Below are 16,845 nucleotides of genomic sequence, written 5' to 3'. Positions count from 1 at the left end.
CAATCATATACCAATACTTGGTCAACCATTACCAAGTTCATGGGCAACCCTCAATTTCAAATTCTTTACCACCACAAAAAGATTTATATATTTTTTGTACAAATAGTTCCTTTTCCTTTAAAAAAAATTTCTTTGGGATATGACATAGTAGTGGTATTGCTGAGTCAAAGGGTATGTTCAAGTTTATAGCTCTTTGGGCATAGTTCTCCAGAAAGGTTGGATTCACAGTTCCACCAATAGAGCATTAGTGTCCCAATTTTCCCACATCCTCTCCAACAATTATCACTTTCCTCTTCCATCATATTAGCCAATCTAATAGATGTGAGGTGGTAACTCAGTTGTTTTAGTTTGCATTTCTCTAATTGATAATGATCTAAAGCATTTTTTCATATGAAGATAGACAGCTTTCATTTCTTCAGCTGAATAATGCCTGTTCATGTCCTTTGAGCATTTATCAATTGGGGAATGATTTTTATTCTTATAAAATTGACTCAGTTCTCTATATATTTGAGAAATGAGGCCTTAATCAGAGAAAATTGTTGTAAAAATTTTCCCCAGATTTCTGCTTTCCCTCTAATCTTGGTTGCATTGGTTTCATTTGTGCAAACCTTTTTTAATTTAAGAAAATGCAAATTGTCCTTTTTACATCTCAAAATGCTCTCTGTATCTTGTTAGCTCATAAATTCTTTCCTTATCCTTAAATCTGATGGGTAAATACTCCTCCAATTTGCTTATGGTACCACTCTTTATTTCTAAATAATGCACGCATTTTGACTTTATCTTGGTATACTGTGTGAAATGTTGGTCTATACCTACTTTCTGCCAAACTGTATTCTAATTTTCTTAATAGTTTTTGTCAAATAGTGAATTCTTGTCCCCAAAGCTAAAATCTTTGAGTTTATCAAACACTAGACTGTTGCAGTCATTTACTTCTGAGTTTTGTGTACCCTGTCTATTCCACTAATCTACCACTCTATTTTTTAGCAAGTACCAAATAGTTTTGATAATTATTGCTTTACAACAGAGTTTGAGATCAGATATGACTAAGCCATCTTCCTTCATATTTTTTTCACTGATTCTCTTGATATTATTAACCTTTCCTCTTCTAGATGAATTTTGCTGTTATTTTTTCTAGCTCTATAAAATCATTATTAGTAGTTTGATTGACATGGCACTGAATAAATAGATCAACTTAGGTAGAATTGTCATGTTTATTATACTGACTCAATCCTTCCATAAGCAATTAATATTATTCCAAATGTTTAGATCTGGCTTTGTGTGAAAAGTATTTTGTAATTGTCTTCATAGAGTTCAAGTCTGCACAATATAGAGCCTGTGGACTGCTTGTGGCTGCAAAGTGAACTACAGAGGGTATGTTGTGCCAACCATTTCTACATTCTCTACATTTTTATTTTTGCAGGCCACCATCATCTTTTGGTGGACTGCAAAGGATGCATGGCTTGTATGTTGTGCAGGCCTAACATAGTTCCTGAGTTTTCGATGGCAGGGAAACTTCCTAGTATTTCATATTGTCTACAGTTATTTTAAATGGAAATTTTAAAATGTATATTTTCTATAGTTAAATGTAATTTCTCTTTCTGTCATTTGCTGCTGTGTTTTGTTGGTAATATGTAGAAATGCTGATGATTTATATGAGTTTATTGTATATCCTGGAACTTTGCTAAAGTTATTATTTGTTTCAAGTAGCTTTTTAGATGATTCTCTAGGGTTCTCTAACTATACTATTATGTCATCTGCACAAAGTGATAGTTTTACTTCCTCATTGCCTATTCTAATTTCCTCAATTTCTTTTTTTCTCTTATTGCTTTAGCTAGCATTTCTAGTATAACATTGAATAATAGTGGTGATAATGGGCATCCTTTCTTCACCCCTGATTTTGTTGGGAAGATTTCTAGCTAATACTCATTAAAGACAATGTTTGCTTTTGGTTTTAGATGAATACTTTTTATCACTTTAAGGAAAGCTCCATTTGTTCCTAGGCTTTTTTAGTATTTTTAATAGGAATGATTATTGTATTTCGTCAAAAGCTTTTTCTGCATCTATTGAGATAATCGTATGATTTCTGTTGGTTTTGTTTTTGACATGGTTAATTACACTGATAGCTTTCCTAATATTGAGCCAGCCGTGCATTATTGGTATAAATTCCACCTGGTCATAGGGTATGATCCTTGTAATATACTGCTATAATCTCCTTGGTAGTATTTTATTTAAAATTTTTGCATCAGTATTCATTGGGGAAATTGATTTACAATTTTCTTTCTCTGATTTTGCTCTTTCTGGTTTAGGTATCATAGGTATATTTTGACATAAAAGGAATTTAGAAGGATGCTTTCTTTGACTGTTTTTCCCCAAATGGTTCAAATAGTATTAGAATTAATTGTTATTTAGAAGTTTGATAGAATTCACTTGTGAATCCATTGGGTCCAGGGGATTTTTTTCTTAGGAAGTTCATTGATGGCTTGCTCCATTTCTTTTTCAAAGACAGAGTCACTTAAGTAGTCTGCTTTCTCTTCTATTAATCTGGGCAGTTCATATATATATTTTTAATAAATACTTATCCATTTCACTTGTATTGTCAGTTTTACTGGCATATAATTAAGCAAAATAACTCCTAATAACTGATTTAATTTCATTGGTGTTTTATTCACCCTTTTAATTTTTGATTCTAGTAATTTGGTTTTCTTCTTTCTTTTTAAAATCAAATTAACAAGCAGGATATCTATTTTATTGATATTTTTTCATAAAACCATCTCCTAGTTTTATTTATTAGTTCATCAGTTTTCTTACTTTTAGTTTTATTAGTCTCTTCTTTGATTTTCAGGATTTCTAATTTTGTGCTTAACTGGGGATTTTTAATTTGTTCTTTTTCTGGTTTTTTAAATTGTCTGCACAGTTCATTGATCTACTCTTTCTCTAGTTTATTGATGTAACCATTTAGACATATAGATTTCCCTGTAAGTACTGTTTTGGTTTCATCCCACACATTTTAGTATGTTCTCTCACTGTTGTCATTCTATTAATGAAATGATTGATTATTAATTTTTAATCTGTTTTGAGGGTCCTTCACTAATTATAAATTTTATTTCATTATGATCTAAAAAGGATGCATTTAATATTTTAAGTTTACTTCACATTTGGTTATGAGGTTTTTATACCCTAATACATGGTCAATTTTTGCGTAGGTGCCATGTAATGCTGAGAAAAAATTCTATTCCTTTCTATTCCCACTCCATTTTCTCTAGAGGTCTATAATGTCCAAGTTTTCTAAAATTCTATTTACCTCCTCAAATTCCTTGTTTGTTTGTTTTTTTCTTTTGTTTTTTGGTTAGATTTATCTAGTTCCAAAAGTAGCAAGTTAGAGTCCCCAACTAGTGTGGTTTTATTGTCTATTTCCTCCTGTAACTCACCTAACTTCTCCTCTGAGAATCTAGATTTTATGCAATTTGGTGCGTATATAGCATTGGTATTACTCCATCATCTATGGTATTTTTTAGCAAGATATAGTTTCCCTGCTTATCTCTTTTTATTAGATATTTTTTTTCTTTTGCTTTGTCTAAGATCATGATTGCTACCCCTGATTTTTTTTTTACTTCCACTAAAACACAACAGATTTTCTCCAGTCCTTTACTTTTACTTTGTGTATGTCTCTCTGCTTCAAGTGTGTTTCTCATAAACAACATATTGTAGGATTCTGGTTTTTAATCTACTCTGCTATCTGCTTCCATTTTGTGGGTGAGTTCATCCCATTCACATTCACAGTTATGATTACTGTTTATTTCCCTCTATTCTACTTTTTCCCACTGTTCATCCTTCTCTTTCTTTCTTTTCACCATGTCTTTCTTCGAAAGTGTTTTGTTTTTGAACATCACCTCCCCCTGCTCTACCCTCTCTTCTATCAGTACCCTGTCTTGTCTTATACTCCTTCCCTTCTACTTACCTGTAAGGTAAGATAGATTTCTATATCACACTGAGTATACGTGTTATTCCTTCTTTGATCCAATTCCAATGAGAGTAAGGTCCAATTGTTGCCTGTCCCCCCATTTTCCCCTCCACTGTAAAAGCGCTTTTGTGCCTCTTTCATGTGAAATATTTTACCTCATTCTATCTCTACCTTTCCCTTCCCCCTTCTCTCAATGCATCCGTTCTTGTCACTCCTTGTTTATTTTTTTTGGGGGGGATATTGTTCCATCATAGTCAACTCACACCTGTGGCCTCTCTCTATGTATACACTAACTGTCCTAATAAAGAAAAAGTTCCTAGGAGTCACAAGTATTAACTTCCCATGCAGGATGTAAACTACTTAACTTTACTGATTTTTTATGCTTTATCTTTACTGTTTATGTTTTTATGCTTCTCTTGAGTTTGAATGTCAGATTTTTTCTATTCATCTCTGGTCTTTTCATCAGGAATTCTTGAAAGTCCTCAATATCATTAAATATCCATTTTCCCCCTTGAAGGATTATATTGAGTTTCACAGTCCCAGTTCTGCTCTTTTTCAGATATCTACTTAAAAATAACTCTGTGCATAGACTCAAATTTCTGTGTTTTGAAGAAAATATGGCCATGTCTACTATTAGAAACACAATGGCCTATACCAGCACTGCTACTAAGAAGAGGGAAAATATAATCAGGGCAATCTTTTCACACAAAACTGAAAATCTCTGAAGCCCCACACTTGTGAATGTCTATTAAGAAAAGGCTTAATTTAAGGTAAGCATTTCTTCAAGAGATCACAAGTGTTCAGAGGCTTGAATCAAGGAAAACTCAGAAACTGTTTTAAACACTTGAACATGATTTCTTATTTAATGAAAGATCTGATATAGCAGAACATAGGAGATCCCTCCAAAACCTAGGAGCACTTAGTCACTCACCTTTATTCCACTCTATGCTGACTGAGATGCAGACACAATAAACATAATCATTAAGGGTGAGGTCAATGTTATTAACACTTGGATCACAGCTCATTCAACAAATATTAAAATGTATATGTCAGAATATTAAACTTATACAAATGATAACTGGAAGGTCAGTTTAAATAAATGAAAATTCAAGTGAAAAATCTAAAAAGAAAAGAATCAAAAATTTATCAAAGTAGTATCAAAGGTTTTATTTAACTTAAATGCAGAGTACACCATGGAAAATGTCAGGCTGGACAAATCAAAAGCTGGAATTAAGATTTATGGGAGAAATATCAACAATATCAACAATTCTAGACTCTGATACCAGAAAGTAAAAAATTAAGAAGCCTCATGATGAGGGTGAAAAAGGAGAGTAAAAAAAGCTGGCTTGAAGTTTAGCACTAAAAAAAAAAGAAGCAATAAAATCATGGTATCTGGTCCCATTACTTCCTGGCAAAGAGAAAAAGAAATTGAAGCAGTGTCAGATTTTATATTCTTGAGCTCAAAGATCACTGCAGACAATGATTGCAGCAAAGTTTGCTCCTTGGAAGGAAAGCCATGGCAAATCTGGAAAGCATACTGAAAAACAGAGTCATTACCTCCCAACAAATATCCTTATAATCAACGCGATGGTTTTTCCAGTAGTAATGTATGGCTGTGAGAGTTGTACTATAAGGAAAGCTGAGTGCCACAGAATCAATGTCTTTGAAATGAAGTACTGGAGAAGACTTTTGAGAGTATATACATATATGTGTGTGTGTTTGTGTTTGTGTGTGTGTGTGTGTCTGTCTGTATGTATGTATATACTGAAATTAGTTTAAATACTTTGACCACATGAAGAGAAGACAAGACCCATTGGAAAAGACCTTGATGCTGAGAAATATTGGAAGCAAAAGAAGGGGACAGCAGAAGATGAGATGAATAGATAGTATCATGGAAGCAATGAACATGAGCTCAGACTGATTTTGAGAGATAGTAGAGGAGAGAGGAACCTAGTGTCTTGGGGTCACAAAGAGTCAGACACACATGAACAAATAAACAACAATAAAGCATCAAAGTTGTAACAGGAAAAAAATCTATTCAATTATATTTGCCAAATCAACATTGTCTTATAAAATAATACAGAGATATGGAGACATCCATTGAAGAGGACCTACCAACACCTCACTCCAATTCCAGAAGCTTCTTCTATACAAGCTATGGAAACTGTTATATTTCTTTAAGAGCTACTAGTAATGGTTATAACTGGGTATTTTCCCATGGGAATCAGTAGAAAGTGTGAATCTAAATTTGATTTATGAAGATCTATGAGGTGCTTCTAAGGAAATGAAAGTTTCACTTGCTATTTGTAAAGAGATTTAGTTTTAATTATTTGTAAAGAGATGAAGAGTTATCTGTCATCTGTGAAGAAAACTGGAAATTTTCCTTATATCTGGAGAGAGTCTGAGAGAAAACAGAGGGAATTAAGAAGAGACCTATATTAATGACACTATTTTAACCTTTATCATACAAAGGAATGAATTGGATTCTTAAGAAGAGACTTTATTTGGTATTTAGTGAACTGAATGATGCAACTATGTTTTTACAAGAAGAAATTATGTGCAGTGATAGCTAGAGGTGGCCTTGGATATGTTTTTTTGGACAAATTAAATATTGTAAACCATTATTTGTCTTTGACTTATTGTTTATTTCATTTTAATAAATGTCTTATTTCTAACATTTTTAATTCTAGAAGATCAAGGTATTTTATTAAATATAGTTTATATTATGTTATAAGTAACTACTAAGAAAAATATCTACACATAGTCTACTGAGATGAGTGACTGCTACTTTTTCATTTGATTAAATAAATGATATTTTATGAGCTAGAGCAGGAGTTCTGAGCTTAATTAACTAATTGAAAGGTAAACTGAAGTTTTATTAATGAGGAACTAAACACTATCCTCCTGGATTGCCCTAGAACTTAGGATGATAAAATATGGGAACAAATAAAGTAACAAGCTAAGAAATGACCAACAAGTGAGTATAATGGATGGTCTCCTACAATCCTGCAATATACCCTGTACCTAAGATCTATTGTTCAGTCATTTTGTAGTCATGTCCAACTCTTTCCAATCGCTATTTGGGGGATTTTGGGCAAAGATACTGGAGTGGTTTGCCATTTCCTTCTCCAGCTCATTTTATAGATGAGGAAACTGAGGTAAACAGGGTTAAGTGACTTGCTCAAGGTCAGCTAGGAAGTATCTGAGGCCAGATTTGAACTCAGGAAGATGAGTGTTGCTGATTCCAGGCCAGGCACTTTATCCACTGAACCAACCAGCTGCTCACTTCTAAGACCTAAAGAGCAGTGAAGTGGGCCATTCCATTGGTGTTTGGCTAACTTAGGGAAAAAACAGACAAATGTTGCATTGTCATTATTCAAGTACTGTAATTACACCTTTTCCAAGAAAAAAAACCTCACTAGGCTTTTAAAATATTCATTTTACTATGGTTTTATGTTTTGTCTTGTCTTTTGCTTTTTTTGGTGAGATGGAGGCAAAGGTTCAAGCCTGCTTTATGGATGCTTTTGTCTTTACATCAGAGTCATTTCTGGAGGTGTGAGGGCCCTTTTCCCACTTCTCAGTTTAAAACCTAAGAAAAAACAATTAAGCAAATGCATTGATTCACTAACCATATCAGATACTGCAACCTAATACACATCTCTCTCCTGTGAAGAGAGAATTGTGCTTCATTATTTGTTATCTGGTTTTTGAGACCTTTATTTACTTTTTAAATTACTCAGACTTTTAACTTCCCTTTAGGGATGTCTTCATTTACACTGATGTCATTGGACATGTTGTTCTTTTTGTTTGGCTTATTTCATTATACAACATTTCACAAAGCTCTTCCTTTATTTCTCTGAATTCCTTATATTTATGATTTCTGGTATTATATCTCATTACACTTGTGTAACAGTTTTTTCAACCCTTCTCCAAATGAATTGGGGTACCTAGGTGGTTCAGTGGAGAGGTACTGGGACCTGGAGTCAGAAATACTCCTCTTCCTGAATTCAAATCTGGCCTCAGGTACATATTAGTTGTGTGACACTGGACAAGTCACTTAACTCTGCCTCAGTTTCCTCATCTTTAAAATGATCTGGAGGAGAAAAATGAACTGAAGAAGGCAAACCACTCTCGTATCTTTGCCAAGAAAACCCAAATGTGGTCACAGAGTCAGACATGACTGAGAAAGCACTGAATACCCAATCAATGAGTGCTCATTTTATTTCAAGTTGTTTGCTACTATAAGAAGTGCTACTATAGTTATTTTGGTATAGATTGGACCTTTGATTTTGTCTTTGACTCTCTTGAGGCATTTATCTAGTGATAGAATTTGTTGGTAAAAGGTTTTGGATAACTTAGTCATTTTTCTTGCAAAATTCCAAATTAATATCTGGAACAGTTGGACCAATTTGTGGTTCCACTAACAATGTAGTAATGTACCTGTTTTCCCATAGTTTGCTTTAAAAAAAACATTGCCAATTTGCAGAGTATGAAGCAAAACCTCAGTTATTTTATTTTTCATTCCTATAACTATAGATGATTTGGAATATATTTTATATAATCATTTAGAGTTGTGTTCTTTTGAGAACTGGTCATTTCCTTTGACTATTTGACTATTTGTGAATGGTGTTGTATATTTGTGATGATTTCTTATATGTCTTGAATTTGGATCCCTTGAAAGAGATTAAATGCATGGTTTCTCTGATATGGTGAACACCTGAATGAGAAAACTCCCTTCTTCTACATGCGCTGCAAACTATAGTCTTAGACAATTGCTTAGAACATTGAGTTAAGTAACTTGACAAGAGTCACACAGTCAGTAGATGTCAGAGACAAGATGTAAATCCTCTATTTCCGGGCTCTGAGACCAGCTTTCCGGCCTCATGCCATGCTGCCTCTCTGCTTCTTTTAATGTTGTACTGTTTGTCAGTGGTTATTTTTTTCTTATTTTATTCTCATTGATTTTATTTATGCAAAAGCGTTTTAACGTTATATAGTTAAAACTGTCTATTTTTCTTTTCTATTTTCTTCTATCCCTCATTTGATTAAGATTCTCTTCCTTCCTATATTTGTGAAAGGGTTCTGATCTATAGTTATTTCTTCCATGTCACGATTTTCCCTATTGCGATTTTTATATATTGTAGGTTGGCATAAGAAATTAAAAGAGAATTTGGATGGGGGGAGTTTTGCAGAAGCCACAGACAACAAGCAAAGGCCAGCAGATGACACAAAGCCTATGACCAAATACTTAATCCAGATTTTACAGTGAGGTATTGTAAACACCTCATAAAAGAAAAAGAAAATATTCAGATTTTTCTCTCAGGCAAAAGGAGGGCCAAAATGGATTTTCCAGATTGTGGGTTTGGGGGTGCCATTCTCCTAATCCCCATGATGTGGAATGAATAACTATAATTCTCTCCCATTTTTTAATTGTCACCTTTTATATTCATATCATGTACCCATTTTGAGCTTATGTATATAAGTATATGAATGGTTAATTGAAGGAATAGCATTTATTAAGTGCTCTATGTTAGACATGCTAAGTGCTAGGGATAGTAATATAAGCAAACAAGACAGTTCTTCACTTCAAGGTACTTACATTTTAATAGGGGAAGACAACACATGTTGGTGGCCATGTCTTTTGTACAAAGAAGTCAGGGGGACGATTGACTGATATGTCCTTTGCAGGAGGTGGTACTGAGGTAATTGTTTCTCTCAGAGCTAGAATTGGAAGTGGGAAGAGAGTGGGTTAAGTGTTGAAATGTCATGAAGACAGATGGAGAGTACCTTGTTAAGGCTCAGTCCAGAATCTGAGGATCCCGTCATAGGAGCTTGAGTTCCAGTTCAGAAGTTGAAAGTCTGAGCACAGGAATAAGGCAGCTTAAAGTACTGGGTTATACGATGTTGGTCTAATCTTACTTTCTGCTAGAAGATTTTCTAGTTTCTAGTAGTCTTAGTAATTCTTGTCAAAAAAGTCCTTCCCCCTGTGATTTATACTCTTGCATTTGGGGCAGCAAAGTGGTGTAGTGGATAGAGCACCACTGTAGGAGTCAGGAGGACCTGCATTCAAATCTCACCTCAGACACTTGACACTCACTAGCTGTGTGACCTTGGGCAAGTCACTTAACCCCAATTGCCTTATCCTGGGTCATCTCCAGGTCATCCTGATGAATATCTGGCCACTGGATTCAAATGGCCCTGGAGGAGAAGTGAGGCTGGTGACCTGCACAGCCCTCCCTCACTCAAAACAGAGTCAAGTGCAAGTCATGTCATCATTTCTCTAATGGCATGGTCTTCTGTGGCAACGAAGGATGAACACACACACACATTCTTGCATTTATCAAAAACTAAGCTAATATTTTCAGTGGTTTCTGTATTGTATTTCTATCCTGTGCCACTGGTCTTTTCTATTTTATTTCTGTTGTTAATTATGTTAACAGGTTTATAATTTTAGATTTTCTTGCACCTCTGTTATGAATCCAATTTGTTCATAGTGATTTTTCATGGCTTATATTCCTGTAGTTGGTCTCCTTACAAGAATTTTATTTGAAGTTTTAGATCAATATTTATTAGTGAAATTGGTATCTAGACCTTTCTCTCCTTTGTCTCTCCCTAGTTTAGGAATAAGAAACGTTTTTTTTCTCAACAGGTGAGTTTGGTACATGATCTTCTGTATTAATTTTTGAGAAAAAATATTTGTCATATAGTTCTTAACTGGTCTTTAAATGCTTGATAAGAGTTCACTTATAAATCAATTTTGCCTAGTGCTCCCCCTTCCCATTCTCTCTCATCCCCATTTTGACAGTTCAAAAGCTTGGTGGTCTCTTTATGAGATTGTTTACTAAACAATTTTTTCTTGTTTTGTTAGAGTATTATATATGTTTGTAAATATTTACCAGTTTTCTTTGAATTTTCCATTTGTTGTCATATAATTAAGATATCATAATTTTTAAAATAATTCTCTTTATTTCCTCTGTTGTGAATTCACCTTTTTTGGTATTATGATCTTCCTCTTTTCTTGAGAAGCAGATTGGCAGAGGAGTTAGGGAGCTCACCTCAAAATCAGGAAGATTTAACTTCAAGACTTCTTATGACACATACTTGCTGTGTGACCATGGGCAGTCATTCAAACCTTTCATCACTCTAGGCAACCCAATAGGAAAGTTACAGAGAAGGTGCTGCCCTAAATAGGTAGGACTTCCTTCACCCAGGAAGCCTCCATGCCAATGAAAATACAAGCCCATTCCTTAGCACTCTCTTTCTTGGTAATATGATTTTCTACTCTTATAAGACTTTAAAAACAACTCTTAGCAAAGAATGCCAATTTCATAACCTTTTTATTTTCAAAATTTTTGCTTCGTGTTAAGATTTATTCTTTTGTACTTCTTTTACAGTTGTTAATTTATATTACAATATTTAGTTACATTTTCCATTGAGCCTTTCTTTTTCTATCTTGTTAATAAAATGTTTCAGAGGCATTTGAATACATTGAATATTTAACAGAATGTAATAACAATATAGTATTTCAGATTTTCCTCTGAAGATTTTTTAGTTGCATCCTATAAGTTTTGGTTTACTGTCTTATTATCATTAATTTTACCAGAATTATTTTTATTGTTTATATTTGTTCTTCAACACACTCATTTCAATATGTCATTACTTAGTCATCATTTAGGGTTATATCTTTTGTTCATATTTCCTTTACTCATAACAATTATATTATAATCTTCAAAGGATGTATTTGTTATTTTAAACTCCTATTACTTTTATATCTACATATATACTTGAGATGGCTAAGAACATCTTTTCAATATTCCCATTCAGAGGTACAACAGCCAAAATTAATTCTTCCAATAAGTTGTTCCTCTCTGTATTTTTTCTTATTTTTATTGAATTTACTCAGCTCTGAAAGTTCCATTAAAGTTTCTTATTACTATTGTTACTACCAGCATCTTTTCTGAAATCTATCTAGCTTTTCTTTTAGGTATGTGAATAAAATTTGACATATAGACATATAATATTTTCTATTATGTTACTGGTGACTTTAAACATAATGTAATTTCTCTGCTTGCCTCTAAGCTTACCATTATCAATTTTTGTTGTTGCCTTATTTGAAGTCACCTCTGCATCTCCTGCTTTTTCAGAGTGCCTAAAATACAGTAGATTCTCATCCATCTTCTCATTTTCATTCTATGTGTCTTTAGGTTTTAAATGTGTTTCTTGCATGTAACAAGATTGTTTCTATTAATGTTTATTCCTCCATTCTTCTTTTTCTGGGTAATTTAATTCATTCACATTTAGAGTTACAATTGGTATGGTGGTGTTTTCTTCCATTAAACACAAATTTTTCTCTTATTTTAAGTCACTCCTTTGACCCTGAATTTTTTTTGCTTATATTAATATGAGCCTTACCTCCTTCCTTAGCTCCTCCAAACTCCATTACACTCTCCTATCCCAAGTTCTTTGATTCTATTTTGTTGTTACTCTTCTGGGTTCGTTTTATTCTTTTGCCTGTTTGTATTACACTGTGGCACTTAATCTGTCTCATCTATTCTTCTGTTTCAATTACTTTAATCTGTAAAAACCCTTTTTAAGAGGTGTTCTAACCCTTCCTCCTTTCATCTTTTAAGATATACTAGTACCTGTTCCTGGAAGTCTCAAGTCTCAGTAGTTATCTGTGTAGAGAGGGAACAGTTCCAAAAGCCTCATCCCTGGGACTTTGTTTCATTCTTGGTTGTTTCCTATATCAGTTATCCATCTGGACATTATAGCATCTTCCCTTTAAACCTATGACTCCCTCTTCAAGTGCCTTTCTTCTGTATCTTTCTGTATTCCCAACCATGTTTTATCCCCTGTGGGAGTTAATGCTTAGAAACATGACTTAGTCTTTTGAAAGCTGAAATGTCCTGGATCTGTACTCCTGAAGTGCCCAGTACCACCCCACTCCCCGCCTCCATCAGACTTTAATTTATGACCTTTGTCTCACCATCCATCCCACACCCTGGACCTCATTCAGGATCACACAGATATCCCCTTGACCAATCTACTTTTGATGTGACTAGTTTTTATCTGATCTTTTTGCCCCAACCTTTCTTCTCCACATCTGAAAGAAGTTTACTCTCTACTATCCTACCACCTGTAATACTGATTTACTAATTAATGGATGAACCCCCCCCAAAGATATCAATTCATTTCTTCCACCTACTCTCTTTTTTATTTTTCATGTCATATCTATTGCTCATTTGATTCTTTATTAATTATATCTTTACATCTTCAATGTACTTCCGACAATGAGCAATGATTTTCTTTAAATTGAGAAAATGATATATATAAATATCCTTGAAAACATCAAAACTATAAAAATGTAAGGCATTTACATTCTTTTTCATATCAAACAAAAGAATTTCCCACTTCAGATTTAAGGTCTAGTATTCCCCACCCATAAGAGATAAATTTATTTGAAAAGTATTTCATTGCAATCTAAATTATTTAACTTTCTTCTCTTTGGTCATTTTATAATTTGACTATCTCCTCACCTTTGGCTTCTTTTGAGGAAATGATCCATTTTTTTCTAAATGTTAAGTTATTATTATTGTTATTAAGACTTTTTTATTTTTAGGCTTAGCTTTGTAGTAAATTTTTCTACGGTACAAATTAATCTTTGTTTTTAAGAATATGTTACATTTTTTCCTTTGATTTCCTATAAGCATGGAGTGGTTCTGTACACTTCTGATTAGTTCTCCTTTTAATATGAAAGATGATTTAATTTATGCCTGTAAACTGTACTTTCTGATGATAAAATGATGAACTTTGAATTTTCTTGGTGGGTTAAACTTGAGGTTTTGTTCATGTTATGTGGATTCCCTAGAGCTGTCCTTTCTGATTTCAATATTTCTTGGTAATCGTTCTCTACAATTTCCTGAATTTTATATTTTCATGGTCTTTTGGAGAAGACCTATCTCCTTTTATCTTCAAGTTTAGAATTCTAGTTTTATAGAACTCATTTGGTCTTCCAGTTTTGTTGGAAAGGACCTTGGATGCCATTTAATCTGTTGACTACCTGAACATCATTAACAAGAACTCACCTTGCCTCAGCTTGAAAACTACAGTGAGGGTGAACTCACCACTTTCCAAGACATTTCATTCCACTGTAGGAGAGCTCTAATTATTAAGAAGTTTTTTCTGTCTTCAGGTTGAAATTTTTATCTTTATACTTCTACCATTATTTCTAATTCTGTCCCTAAGACCAAGCAAAAATAATCCCCATACTCTGTCTGCTAAAATGTTCCCTCTAAATGACCATAATTAATAATAATAATCGGTGCATTTATATAGTGCCTATGATATGTCAGGCACTGTGCTAAGCACTTTACAATTTTTGTCTCATTGGATCCTCACAACAACCCTTGGGGGTAGGTGTCATTATTATCCCCATTTTACAGATGAGAGACCTGAAGTTGAATGATTTGCCCATGATCATATTTAGTAAATGTCTGAGGTCAAATTTGAATTCAGCTCTTACCAACTCCAGATCTAACACTCTATCCTCTGCATCACTAGTCCCTTCAATCAGTCCTTCTATGAGATGGTCTCCAGTCCTTTCATCATTCTGTTTATGCTTTTCTGGAATATGCCTTTTTGTCTATACCCAGAAGAAAATGTAGTATTCTTGATGTATTATGCAAGGGAATTATAACTCACTCCCATTCTGCAAACTGTGCTTTTCATATGTAGACTAGATAGTAACAATTTATTTAGAGTCCATGTTTACTCAAAATGAGTTTACAGTCTACTAGAGCTCCCAGATTTTTAATACACATTGATATCTAGCCACATTTCCATATCCTATATTGTGATGTTTATTTTTTAGTTCAATTGTAAAATTTTATATTTATCTCTATCAGATTCCTTCTTATTAGATTCAGCTCATAATTCTAGACTGTGAAGATTCTCTCTCCTCTGTCTTAGGTTTACCAATGGTGCCCAATGATACTGTTCATCATTGTTGACACCTACTAGAGATACTTAGGGCTAAAAAAAATTAAAAGCAAGTTGTATACTTCCTGTTAGGACAAACTCCTATCCAAAGCAGAAAGTGATGTCTTACAATGTAAAGAGTGACAGATTTGGACTCAGAGAACATTTGCTTAAATCTTATACTAGCTGTATGATCTGGGGTGAGTAGTTTCATATCTCTTGACCCAATCTCATTATCTATAAAATGAGAGGATTAGACTAAATGATCTTTAAGATCTGTTTCTATTTTAAAATCCTAGAATTCTGAAGCATAGGACCAGACCAGGTGATCTCTCAGGGTCTCTTTTAGGTTCAACTTTATAAATTTGGAATAAAATGCATGCATGTTTTACTTCTGTAAGATATAGAAGGAAGAATTACAGTACCCCAAAAGAGAAGTGGGGGATTATCCAGAGTGAGACCTCATTTCTGAAATTTTCTTTTTCTTGTATTTCAAACAGACACTGAACTTTTTTTTCTGAAGCCCCTTTTAGTTGGAATTTTGCCATAAGCTTGAATATTGGCCTACAATCTATTATTGAATTATAGTCCTGGTATTTTCTATAATTGTAAATTGTCAGATGATGATATACATGCTCCCCGGGTTTACTGTAATGTGCACATCCTATAAATTGGAAACTAAACAAATTAATGCTATGATCCCCTTTTAATACATGAGGCAGGAGTCAGAAAATAAAATCAGTTGCTTCAGGTCATTTAAGTCAATGGCAGAATTAAGAACAGGCTTGAGAATTGCATTTTAATTTGGTCCCCAGAGTATATTGCTTTCAATGTTATTATTTAATCATTAAAATTTCTAATAATTTGGAGCCCTTACCATAGAAATATACAATTTTGATTGTCATCGAATACTGATGGTGACATGATGATTACATTGTATCTGCCAGGTTTTGGTAAAATTAGGGTCAATGGTAAGATTAGGGTCTGTCAAGAGTTACTTTGAGAAGGATCAGATTCTTAGAAACTTCATGAGAGGCCTTCAGAGATATAGCTTCCACTATTAGAAAAGGGAACAATAAAAAGGAAAATAGGGAAAGAGTAAAGGGTTTAGGGTTTTTTTGAGGAGAACAGGTAAATAATAACTAAAAGAGGAATTGGGTAATACATAGAGATAAAGAACAAAACTACCCTATCCCAGAAAGAATCCTGACCTGATTTATGGTGAAAGAGGGCAAGCATATGAATGGATCTGAACTCTAAGTCCAAAAGAGGGTGCACAAAGACATAGAAGCTAGAGATGGAATGTCTCATACAATGAGCAAGCAACCTATGACTGGTATGTAGATTGCATAAGGGTGAATTATATGAAATCAAACTGGAAAGACAGATTGAATCCAGATTCTAAAGAGCTCTAAATGTTAAACAAAGGCATTTCTATTCAATCCTAGTGGCATGAGGGCTACTTTAGGAGTTTCATATGAGAGCTAAGTACAGAACAGCAAGACAGAAAGAATGAAGACAGATAAGAGAAGGGGTTCTTAACTTTAGTTACATGAACCCTGACCCGAAAGGGCATATGGATAGATTTTAGGGAATCTATGTACTCTGGTGGGGGAAAATTATATCTTTATTTTCAATAACCCCTAATTGAAATTAAGCACTTCCTCTATTGATTTAAAGACATTATTCTGAGAAAGGTCCATAGGCTTCTCCAGATTGTGAAAGAGATCCATAAAATACTGAAAAAGGCTAAGAATCTCTGAATTAGAAGTTACTAAAAAAAGTCAAAATGAAAAGTAGTGAGATCTTGAATGGTGTTAACTGCTGTGCTATTACAAAGAAGTGGAATGCATGTTGTAGAGGTCAAAATGATAAGACTTGGGGTACCAATCTCAGACCAAGCCAAA

Source organism: Notamacropus eugenii, chromosome 3 (assembly GCF_028372415.1).
Source record: "Notamacropus eugenii isolate mMacEug1 chromosome 3, mMacEug1.pri_v2, whole genome shotgun sequence".
Classification (NCBI taxonomy): Eukaryota; Metazoa; Chordata; class Mammalia; order Diprotodontia; family Macropodidae; genus Notamacropus; species Notamacropus eugenii.
The sequence above is the reverse complement of the archived record's forward strand: the minus strand, read 5'-3'. Positions refer to the sequence as shown.